Raw genomic sequence first — 12,672 nt, 5'->3', positions numbered from 1 at the left:
TTACAGTTAAAAAAAATCAGGGGCTGGAGAATACAGCTTAAGGGTAGAGTGTAATCCTCTAGCACAAGAACTCTGTCTCCAGCATCACGCGAGAATGACCCTCAGGCCAGATCTCATTACTGTGCACTAGTTTTTGTTTAATTTAGAACAGGGGGCGCTGGAGCGATGCTCAGCAGTTAAGAGCATGTACCACCCTTGCAGAAGATTAGAGTTAGGTGCCCAGTGCCCTTGTCCAGAGGCTTAGAAATATCTGTTACCCCAGTTCAGAGATACCTGACAATCTCTTCTGGCCTCTGTTGGAGCAACATTCACATACACATGAATAAAAATAAAATAAACCCTTAAATCTTTCTAAAAAATTAGCAGCCAGGAGGCAGTGGCGCACACCTTTAATCCCAGCACTCGGGAGGCAGAGGCAGGCAGATCTTTGAGTTTGAGGCCAGCCTGGTCTACAGAGCGAGTTCCAGGACAGCCAGGGCTACACAGAGAAACCTGTCTCAAAAAACTAAAATACATAAATAAAATTTAAAAATTGGAGCATAGATAACAGAAAACTCAGTATAATGCGAAATCTAATTTGGTATTTTAATAATAAAAAAAAAAAACCCTGTGCCAGATATTGGTGTAAATGCTGAAAGATCAGAGAGACAAAGGAACGGCCACAGCCACCATCTTTTACCTCACTGACTCCTCAGCCTGAAAAACCTCTAGCTGAAAGGACGCTTCTGCTGAAAAGCCTTTAGTTCCTGTCTCCTCTTATATAGCTTTCTCTGCCCTACCATATTACTTCCTGGGATTAAAGGTGTGTGCCACCACTGTCTGGTTCTGTTTCTCTCCTAGACTGAGTCAATCTCATATAGCCCAGGGTGGCTTTGAACTCACAGAGATCCACACGGATCTCTGCCTCCCGAGTACTAGGATTAAAGGTGTGTGCCACCACTGCCTGACCTCTATGTTTAATCTAGTGGCTTGTTCTGTCCTCCAATCTTCAGGCAAAGTTTATTAAGGTACATAATATATTATCACAACTCAGGGCTAAGAATGATTTTTACTATTCAGCTACTCTATAATAATACTCCCTAAATGTATTATTATACATAAACTGTGTAAATGCTATTTTCATTGCAGCACAGAGAAATGAACACTCTCAGCATCAGGGAGGCTTTTTATGAGGCTTTTTAGAGAAGTAAAGGTATCCAAAGGCAGGTTCATGTTCACTTGTTCTTGTGGGGTGAAATGACTCAAGAAGCTTCCTCATTGATCCTTTCTGTGAAGTAAGGAATCGGTGTTCTCATCTACATACTTACCTTTTTGTTTGTGTGTAGGCAGACACTGCACACACACGCGTGTGTGAAGCCAGAGGCCAGCATTAGGGAACTTCCTCACTCTCCACCTGCTATTTTTGAGATGGCTCTCTCGATGAACATGAGGTTCATGAACTGGCTAAACAGACTGGCCAGTGAGCTCCAGGGACCTACCTATCTCCACTGTCCCAGTACTAGGGTCACAGACACACCCCACAATACCCACGTGTGTGGGGGTGCCGGTGGCCTAAGCTCTGGTTCCCACGCTTGAATAGTGAGTGTTTTACCCACTGAGCCATCCCCCTTGGCCCTGTTTTTCTCTTAGGGTGTGTGTGTGTGTGTGCGCGCGCGCGCTCATGCATGGTCTCTGCCTCCTATCTCACTATCACTGGAATTTCAGGCACACACCACCACAGCGGCTTTATTTATGGAGTTGGGGTTCTCATTCTTGTGACGCCAGTGTTTACCAACTGAGTTGTCTCCTAAGCCCCACGAATGAGTTGTCTGTATTATGGCTACTTCTAAAGAAAATCCAAATGTGTTGCCAGTGTCTTTAGCATTCTGTGCACTTTCTGACACAGCCTGGACACTGGTAAAGAAAAACTTCATTTCACGCACAAAATGTACCCAGAAAGGAGCCTTTTTTTGTATAGGTAAAATGCCTATTGCTATAAATATAGTAATAAAGCTGCATCACTGCATTTTAGAAATGGCCTGTGGCAAGTATTTTTATCTATGTTATAAATATTTTATACTGCTAATAGTTTATTAAAATATTTTTCTTCTCCCTAAAAAAAATATTCAAAAATAATAGTGGTGCACATCTCTAATCCCAGCACTTGGGAGGCAGAGGCAGGAGGAGCTCTGTGAGTTTGAGGCCAGCCTGGTCTACAGAGTGAGTTCTAGGACAGCAGAGCTATATAGTGAGATTCTGTCTCTTAATTAATTAATTAATTAATTAATTAATTAATATTGATCCAGACATGGTGATACACGCCTGTAATCTCAGCGCATGGGAGGTGGAAGCAAGAAGATCAGGAGTTCAAGCCCAGCCCCAGCTACATGAGTGTCTATCTCAAAATATAAAATAAAATTAAAATGTTGACACTGTGTCAGTTAAACGGTTATAGCTTATTTTGTTCAGCAGAGCTACCACTCTGAGTTTTGGTCCAAGTTCAAAGACAACAGTGTTGATCTAGTATAGCTCTGTAGCTTACTGGCCACTCTTGGACACTTTGGTAGTGAATTAGAGCATCAAACAGACAAAGCTGAATGCTGGCCTACCCTAGCATGTCCCAACCTGAATAGATGCTTCTCAGTACATATTATATTTCAATCATTGGAAATACAGCTTAGGTTACAATTATTTTTTCCAGAAAGCTAAAAGAAAAAAGGAAGAAAGAAAAAAGTGTCGGCATGGTGTTGCATGCCTATAATCCTAGAACTATGGAGGTGGGGCCGAAGAGTTACAAGTTCAAGACCAGCCTGGGCTACCTAGAGAGACTCTATTTTAGGGTCTATTTTTAGGTCCCACCATTTTAGGGTTTTAGTACATCATGGCAGGCAGGGCAGCTCAGTTCCTGGCAGGGGCACTGTGTAGTAGAGCGCTTCCATCGTGCACATCAGGATGCAAAAACCAACAGGAATCAGGAGCCAGGCTACGACCTTCAAAGGCTCACTCACCCCTACCAACCTATTTCCTCCAGCTAAGACCCACCCCCTAAAAAAGTCACAACCTTTCAAAAGAGCTCTACCACCTGGGAAACGAGCATTCAAAATATGATCCTGTGGGAGACATTTCAAACGGAACCACGGCATTCCCCTTTCATATTTCTGTTCGGCTGCAGACCCCACAAAAGAACACATTAATTAACTCAGTTATGATCCCAGCAAAACCTCCACAGATGTTTAAAAACTTTTATCTGTAATGGTACCAAGAGACTCAATTACTCCATATTAAATAACAGCATCAACTTTTTTTTTCCTGTGAGGAGATAATTTTAACTGCTTTGTGTCCCTTTTTTTTTTTTTTGCATCTTTCTATTTTTTGAGCTTTATCCAATATTAGAATTTTTTCTCAAGTTCCTAAAATGACATTTCACCCTTAATACAATATTTCTAAAAATGAGAGGTTTTTTTTTTTAAAATTCAACATTTCAGAATATAATGGGAATGTTCTAAGCATTTAAAAAAAGATCCCAACTAAAATGCATAGAGAACCACAAAAGACTGTGAACAGACTAAACAAGCTGTAAATGGAGAAGTTGTAGGCATGCACGTTCTGATTTTAAAAATCAGAGGGGTGGGGAAGAAAATTTAAAGTAAGCATAAGACCTAAAAAGACATTTTCTTCCAAAGAAAGCATATTGCTGGCCAACAGGTACATGAAAAGGTAGTCAACATTACTAGCCATCTGGGAAAATAGAGACCAAAATCACAATGAGCCATCACCTGACATCTGTTAGGATGGTTATCATCCAAAGACAAGGGGGGGACGTGTGGGCAAGGGTGTAGAGAAAAATTGGGACAGCCATATGGGAAACAATATGGAAGATCCTTTATAAAAATCAAAATAGAACTACCATATGACCCAGAACCATGCTTCAGGGGGCATAGCCAAGAGAAGTTAAGTATCTGGAAGTAACAGCTTCACTCCCATGAACATGCACGGGATCCTCCTGGCTTGCCTCCCCAGCAGCTGGATTACAGGTGTGTGCCACCATACTGGCTATTTGTGTCAGTGGTAAGGATCCAAACTCGAGTCTTCCATGCTATCACACACGGTCAGTCTATCCACAGAATTGACAGAAAACGTTTCCCAGATCATAGATCTGATATTGAACTGGTGTCTGGCGCACACAACTCCTACTAAAATTCTGATGAGCCTGGCTGGAGCTTCTGGGTCAAGGCTAAGGAAGCAGAACAGCCCTGGAAGCAGTGAGGCTGGGCCTGTACCCTTCTGCTAGGCCCACCAGACAAAGTCCAGCCCTGAACACCCGCTGTGGACGGCCTGGAGGGCCTGGGCCAGGGCTGCTGGGAGAGCAGTGTGCTCATACAGTTCTTGCACCTTTCTGAGAGGCTGCTGGGTAAGGTGGTTTTAAGAACGTTGATGCTCAAATGCTTCAGAGAGCCAACTTTTGAAAGATGACTGGTGGTCTGAATAAGAATGGGCCCCATAGGCTCATATATTTGAATGCTTAGGGAGTGGCACTGATTTGAAAGCATTCAGGAGGCATGGCCTTGTTGGAGTGAGTATGACCTTGTTGGGGTATGTGTGGTTTTGTTGGAGAAAGTATGTCACTGGGGGTGGCCTTTGAGGTTTCAGAAGCTCAGCCAGGCCCAGTGGACCCCTCCTTCTTCCTGCTGCCCGTGGATCCCAGATATGGAACTGTTCATTCCTCCAGCACCATGTCTGCCTTTGTGCCTCCATGCTCGCTGCCATGACGACAATGGACTAAACTTCTGAAACTGTAAAGCAAGCCCCATTAAGTGCTTTCTTTTATAAGAGTCACCATAACCATGGCATCTCTGCACAGCAATAGAACAGGCCCTGAAGGATCTGTTTTTCAGGCACTTCCAAACACGCCACAGGGATGCTGCCTGTCCACTTGGCAAGTGTCTACCTAGCAGACCTCACTGAAGAGGGTCCTTGTTAACTGTCAACCTCATCAGTTTTCTTCCAGGTGCCACTGTATTCATGCTGTGCATCTATGTGGAAGTGCATGCTGTCAGTGTCCTGCTGGAGGGGCAGCATTTTTAGCGAACTTGGGGTCCTCTGCTGTGTAAGCCTGGCTTAGGCAGTGTACTCTTACCTCATGATCCTGATCTTTGAAAAATCCCTGGTCTTCATGGTCCTCCTCACACCCCAGTGGGAAAAGTCCTAATGAATCCTATTTATTGAAAACCCAGACCTAGGGCTGGAGAGATGGCTCAGAGGTTAAGAGCACTGACTGCCTTTCCAGAGGTCCTGAGTTCAATTCCCAGCAACCACAAGGTGGCTCACAACCATCTGTAATGAGATCTGGCGCCCTCTTCTGGCCTGAGGTCATATACGCTGTATACATAATAAATAAATAAAACTTTAAAAAAAAATAAAATAAAATAAAAAAGAAAGAAAAAAAGAAAACCCAGACCTAAAACTGGCCATTGCCATAAACATCATCTCCTTCTTTATTAAAATTTTAAAAAAAAAAACAAACAAATTTTAAAAATCCATGTTTTGAGTAGTTTTGAACAGTTTCTTCATGAGAAATGGGTAGACGAAGCCTAAACAATTGTCAAGAGTGGAAAGCCAGACAGGATGGAAGGAACAAGAGTAAGGTCCACAGCTAAGGGCTGTGTTTCTCTGAGAGACTGTGTCTGAAATTCTGATCTCAGTCCACAGGACGGAGGAGTCAGATGCCCAGGAGGACCTCCACAGGCTGACCCCTGTCAGGATGGAGGAGTCCATGCCTAGGAGGACCTCCACAGGCTGACCCCTGTCAGCATGGAGGAGTCGATGCCCAGGAGGACCTCCACAGGCTGACCCCCGACAGGACGGAGGAGTCGATGCCCAGGAGGACCTCCACAGGCTGACCCCTGACAGGATGGAGGAGTCGATGCCCAGGAGGACCTCCATAAACTGACCCTCCCTCAAACCGTGGAAGTGTCAAGTTTGTGAATGACACTTTCCCACACTGAGAATGACGGTCTGGAGTCCAGCTTTACAGAAGGATCCCTCCTTTTTGCCCTTCCCCTTCTGCCTCAGCCCCTCTTGCTGACTCTGCCTGCTCTGCTCTACTTCCAGACTACTGTGACTTTAAGGGAAATCTCATAAGGCCCACCCCTAGATGAAACGCTATGGGCAATTAATGACAGAGAGGGAAAATGGGTCTTCCTCGGGGATAAGCTCCCTAATTGGTTATCCAATACTAAGTGCTCAGCCAAAAAATAGCATGCAAGCGAAGGCCACCAAATGGTCTCAGTAGACTGCATCTATGAATGTATGTGTGTGACAGAGAAAAAGAAGCCGTGAACGTGAGAGGAGCAGAGAGGGAGGATACAGGAAGGGTTGGGGGGCAAAGGGAAGGGGGAGAAGATGAAAATATAGTACATGTGTCTCAAACTTTTTAAAAGGTTTTTCATTTTAAAAAAGGGACAATGAAAAGGTGCTAGAAGGGCCTTGGGTACTGGGGGCCCCTGACTCAGTTTCTCTACAAAGTCACTGGCTAGGCATCAAAAATCTTATTTGTGCTGGGTGTGGTGGCGCACACCTTTAATCCCAACACTCGGGAGGTGGAGGCAGGTGAATCTCTGTGGGTTCAAGACTAGCCTGGTCTACAGACTGAGTTCCAGGGCAGCCAGGGCTGATATACAAAGAAATACTGTCTCAAAAAAAAAAATTATTTGCTTTAATCTCAGCACTTGGGAGGCAGAAGCAGGTGGATCTGTGTGAGTTCAAGACCAGCCTGGTCTACAGAGCGAGATCCAGGACAGAAGGGTTTTGTGGAGAGACCTTTTCTAAAAAAAAAAAAAAAAAAAAAGAGCTTTATTTGTTGTTGAGATTAATACAGTAAGAAATTGTATTTGTATACTAGTATAACATAAAATATATACTTCCTTCCCTCATGATCCCCTTTCATGTTTTATGACCCTTCCACACACAGAAATACACATATGCATATGGATACACACATCCATACTTTTGGTTCTAGATTCTGCATACATATAAGAGAAAATGAGCGTTTAAATTGTTTTTCTTAGTTTTTCGAGACAGGGTTTCTCTGTGTAGTTTTGGTGCCTGTCCTGAGATCCGCCTGGCTCTGCCTCCAAGTGCTGGAATTAAAGGTGTGCACCACCACCACCAGGCTGGGTGGCTAATTTTTTTTTAATTAAAAATTGGGGTATTGTGAAGCCAGTGTTCTATGTCTGACCCAGTGTTCATGGTGGAAAGAAACACCACACACGGTTGTTGTAAACACAAGACGCTCTTGGAGTCAACAGTAACTCAATGGGCAATGTGGAACAGGAATGCTTTTCTTTGTGGTTAGAGACAAACAAGCTCTATACAGCCCTGGCTGTCCTGGAATTCACTATGTAGACCAGGCTGACCTTGAAACTCACAAGTCTACCTGCTTCTGTCTCCCGAGTTCTTGGATTTTAGGAGAACGACATAACATCTGGGAGCAATGCTTTCTCATTCAAAATAGCTTTTGTAGGTCTCATTTTCTAAAGCCTGTTTTCTACGTTTTGTCAGTACTGCTGCTTTTTTAAAATGTTTGTTTCCTTGACAGTAATCTACAGGACTGTTGGACGAAACAGATTCTCAAGTCTCTATTGCTATTTATTTGTCCCTTACATTTTAAACTGCAATTTAACTTTCACTAATTTATTGCTATTTTAGGTGTGTGTAGTGTTGTGGATGTGTGCTGTGGATGTGTGTGAGGTGCCCACAGCCAGTCTGTCTGCTTGCAGTTCAAAGACAGCCTCCAGAGTTGGGGAATCAGTTCTCTCCTGCCACCTTGTGGATTCGGGGATGAGGTGCAGTTCATCAGCCCCGTGTGCAAGCGCCTCTACCCACTCAGCCATCTCGTTGACCCTCTTATTGTGTTTTTAAGTTAATTTAATCCCCACTCAGAAAATTCTAATGAATAAATTAAAATAGGCAAAAGATCTAGAAATAGACATTTCTCTGAAGACACATAAATGGCCAATAAGCACACAAAATACTTTTAACATCATCAATCGCAAAAAAGATAAAACATATTAGCTGTGGCAGTATGAGTCTTTAATCCCAGCATTCAGGGGGCAGAGGCAGGTGGATCTCTGTGATTTTGAGGCCAGCCTGGTCTTCTACATAGAGAGTTCCAGGACAGCCAGGGATACATAGTGAGAACTTGTTTTAAAAAAATTAAATACATCTTCTCTTGTATGCATACAGAACCTAAGATTTAAAAATCCATGTGCTTGTAGCAATACCTACATGTGTATTTATATGTCTGGATGGGTCATGAAACAAGAAAGGGAATTAATTATGAGAGGGAAAGGAGAAATATAATTTTAAATATAATTTTATTAATTCTTTGAGAATTTTCTACTATGTTTTCCAATCATTTACTCCCCAGTCCTTCCTGTAACGCCTCCCAGATCCACTCCATCCCCAGCTAATCTAAAACATAATACTAAAAAGAAAAACTAAAAACTTCAAGATGATACCCCTACACACCCAGAAGAGTAATTAATCAAAGCATCAAGCAGTAGCAAGTGGTGACAGAAATATGAAAGAATAAGAACTTACACTAGCAGAGTTTTTAAATGATTGATCCCTGTGTAAAACAACGCCTCTGTTCCTTAAATGACTCCTCAGAGCTAACCATGAACCAGAAGTTCAATTCCTAGCTATAGAGAAATGGGTTGGAGAGATGGCTAAGTGGTTAAGAGCACCAGCTGCTATCCAGAGGACCCAGGTTCAATTCCCAGCATCCACATGGCAGCTCACAACTGTCTGTAATTCCATTTCCAGGAGATCTGACACCTTCACACAGACATACATGCAGGAAAAACACAAGTGCACATAAAATAAAATAAAGTCATTTAAAAAAATAGAGAAATGAAAGACTATTCACAGAAAGTTTGTGCATGGGTATTGATAGCTGCATTATTGAAAATCAAACAGCACAGAGCCCATGAAAAGGGTGTGCAGACAAACAGAATGTGGCTTGTCCATACAGCGGAATATTACTTGGCAACAGAAAATTATCCGGTACTGCAACATGAAAGAGTCCAGACAAAATGGAACACACATGTGATTCTAATAAGAAATACCCAAGTGCTAGGTTACAGAGGTCTGCCACCAATTCAAACTGTCCCTGTGAAATCCTTTTTTGGTTTTGTTTTGTTTTTTGTTTTTCTGTTTTGAAACAGGGTTGGGACTGGAGAGATGGCTCAGAGGTTAAGAGCACTGGTTGCTCTTCCAGAGGTCCTGAGTTCAATTCCCAGCAACCACATGGTGGCTCACAACCATCTGTAATGAGATCTGGTGCCCTCTTCTGGCCTGCAGTTGTACATGCTGTATACATAATAAATAAATCTTAAAAAAAAGCTTGGCGGTGGTGGCTCGCACCTTAAAAAAAAAAAAAATAGAAAGAAACAGGGTAGCCCTGGCTGTCCAGGCACTCATTTTGCAGACCAGGCTGGCCTTGAACTCACAGAGATCCGCCTGCCTCTGTTCCCTGAGTGCTAGGATTAAAGGCGTGCGCCGCCACCGCCCAGCTCCTGTGAAATTCTTTTTTTTTTTTTTCTTTTTTTGCCATTTTCATTTTTTTTAATTTTATATATCAGTCATGGATTCCCCTGTTCCCCCTGCTCCCACTCCCCTCCCTCCCCCCACCTTCCTCCCAGCCCACCCCCCATTCCCATCTCCTCCAGGGCAAGGACTCCCTGGGGATTCAGCTCAACCTGGTAGATTCAGTCCAGGCAGGTCCAGTTCCCTCCTCCCAGGCTGAGCAAAGTGTCCCTGCATAGGCCCCAGGTTCCAAACAGCCAGCTCATGCACTAAGGACAGGTCCTGGTCCCAGTGCCTAGATGCTTCCCAAACAGATCAAGCTAATCAACTGTCTCACTTATCCAGAGGGCATGATCCAGTTGGGGGCTCCTCAGCTATTAGTTCATAGTTCATGTGTTTCCACTAGTTTGGCTATTTGTCCCTGTGCTTTTTCCAATCATGGTCTCAACATCTCTCGCTCGTACAATCCCTCCTCTTTCTCACCAACTAGATTCCTAGAGCTCCACCTGGGGCCTGGCTGTGGATCTCTGCATCCGCTTCCATCAGTCATTGGATGAGATTTCTAGCACGACTGTTAGGGTGTTTGGCCATCCTATCACCAGAGTAGGTCAGTTCGGGCTTTCTCTCGACCATTGCCAGTAATCTATTGTGGAGGTATCTTTGTGGATTTCTGGGGACCTCTCTAGCACTTTGCTTCTTCCTATTCCCATGGGGTCTTCATTTATCATGGTCTCTTGTTCCTTGTTCTCCCTCTCTGTTCTTGATCCAGCTGGGATCTCCTGCTCCCCTAAGCTCTCTTTCCTTTGACCCTTGCCCTTCATTATCCCCATTCATGTCCAGTTTGCTCATGTAGATCTCATCCATTTCTCTGTCATTGGACGATCCCTCTGTCTTTCTTGGGGTCCTGTTTTCTAGGTAGCCTCCCTGGAGTTGTGAGTAGCAGTCTAGTCATCCTTTGTTTTGCATCTAGTATCCTCCTATGAGTGAGTACATACCATGTTTGTCTTTCTGAGTCTGGGTTACCTCACTCAGGATGATTTTTTCTAGATCCATCCATTTGCCTGCAAACCTCATGATGTCATTGTTTTTCTCTGCTGAGTAGTACTCCATTGTGTATATATACCACATTTTATTTATCCATTCTTCAGTTGAAGGACATTTAGGTTGTTTCCAGGTTCTGGCTATTACAAACAATGCTGCTATGAACATAGCTGAGCATGTGCCCTTGTGGTATGATTAAGCATTCTTTGGGTATATGCCCAAAAGTGGTATAGCTGGGTCTTGGGGGAGATTGATTCCCAATTTTCTAAGAAAGTGCCATATTGATTTCCAAAGTGGCTGTACAAGCTTGCATTCCTCCTGTGAAATTCTTGATGGAAATTCTTTTAGGATAGTTTTTAATGAGTAACATCTGAATTTCTAAGTTTTTAGAGATTCAGATTGGGTCTATCATGTCTTGGTGCCTATTTATGGTAGATCTTTAATGGCCTTCTCAATGGGTTCTGGGTCTCTGCATTAATCTCCATCTACTGTAAAAAGAAGCTTCTTTGATAAGGGTTGAGAGATGTACTAATCTATGGGTATAAAAATAAGAGTTTAGGGGGATATTTATTGCTATGACTATTTAGCAGAAAAATATTACTAGGTTCTCCCCTAGGGCCTATAACCTAGCCTGCCCTGGGCTCTTGGCTCAGTTAACAATGCCAGACATTGTGGTTGATATATTGTGTACCCCAATAAACTCATCTAGGGGTAAGAGAACAGAACAGCCATTATATTAAACATAGGTTTAGACAGTGGTAGCATACGCCTTTAATCCTATCATTCCAGAGGCAGAGATCCCTCTTGATCTCTGTGAGTTTAGAGCCACACTGGAAACAGCCAGACATGGTGACTTGCACCTTTAATCCCAGGAAGTGATGGCAGGAAGCAAAAAGGTATATAAGGTGTGAAGACCAGGAACTTTTTAAGCTTTTAGCTTTTAGCAGCAGTTCAGCTGAGATCCATTCAGGTGAGGACTCACAAGCTTTCAGTTTGAGGAAACAAGGTCAGCTGAGGAACTGGCAAAGTGAGGTTGGCTGTGGCTTGTTATGTTTCTCTGATCTTTCAGCATCACCCCAATACCTGGCTTCCGAGTTTTTTATTAATAAGACCCTTTAAGATTCGTGCTACAAGACATGGGTTCCATCTTGTAGAATGGGTTTCAAATCCAATCTGAAAGTGGCTGGTTGTTCCCATAATCTTTGTACCACTATTGCACTGATGGATATGTCTTGTCAGGTCAGTTGTTCCTGCAGCTCCCAGGGTTCACAGCTGGATAAGACCGTTGATTACTTTTCTCCCCTGGTACTACGCATACAACCTTTGAGGATTGTGAAAGCTAGCTAGAAGAATCGAAGCTTGTAGCTCTGACTACAGAGATACTTGGACATCTATGTTCATCAATATTCTATCCACATTAGCTAGGAAACAGTCAGCCTAGATGCCTACCAACTGATAACAGATAAGGAAAACGTGGTATATACACAGAACTGAATCTTGAATTCTGTGAATACACAGCAATTGTAAGGCTACTGGGTAATGGGAACTAGAAGGTATTTTACTGAGGGAAGTAGCCCAGGCTCAGAAAGACAGATACATGTTCTCTCTCATGTGCAGATCCTAGATTTGAATTTTTAGATTTGTGGGTCCCCCTCCCTTGGAATGCCTGTAGAGGTGAGAAGCTAGAAAGGGGTCACTGGGAGAAGAGACTTGAGAGGGGGGCAGTAGCACATGTGTGACATGGAAGCAGGCGAAGGAGAGTCTGAGGCAGATGTCTTAAGCGTATATCACAAAGCCATTGTGAATTCAGTTTCCCCATCAGACCACTCGGACCAGACCTTGGGAAGCAGAGAAACCAGGGCAAGCAAACCATCTAGATGCAGGCGGGTTAAGGTGCTTAAGTTTTGTGTAAACGACATGACAGGTCCAGCAGGTGGTTAGAGCAGGGTGTGGGTGGGTATCATCCTGGGCTTCCCAGGTCTAGGGAAAAGAGGGGATAGTCAAGCAGTGGGTGGTTTTGAACAGACCCACACAAAGAATGATTTTCTCACGGATGTGTCTTTC

General features: G+C 43.5%; 1 protein-coding gene across 1 annotated transcript in view; it reads left to right on the top strand.

The window, feature by feature from the left end:
* The window catches only part of LOC114710970 (IQ domain-containing protein F2), a 31,576-nt gene that overhangs the window by 17,294 nt on the left and 1,610 nt on the right, over window positions 1–12,672 (top strand). The window lies entirely within an intron of this gene.

This window comes from Peromyscus leucopus, chromosome 7, assembly GCF_004664715.2.
Source record: "Peromyscus leucopus breed LL Stock chromosome 7, UCI_PerLeu_2.1, whole genome shotgun sequence".
NCBI lineage: Eukaryota > Metazoa > Chordata > Mammalia > Rodentia > Cricetidae > Peromyscus > Peromyscus leucopus.
Note: the sequence above shows the minus strand (reverse complement) of the source record. Positions and strands in the feature narration are given on the sequence as shown.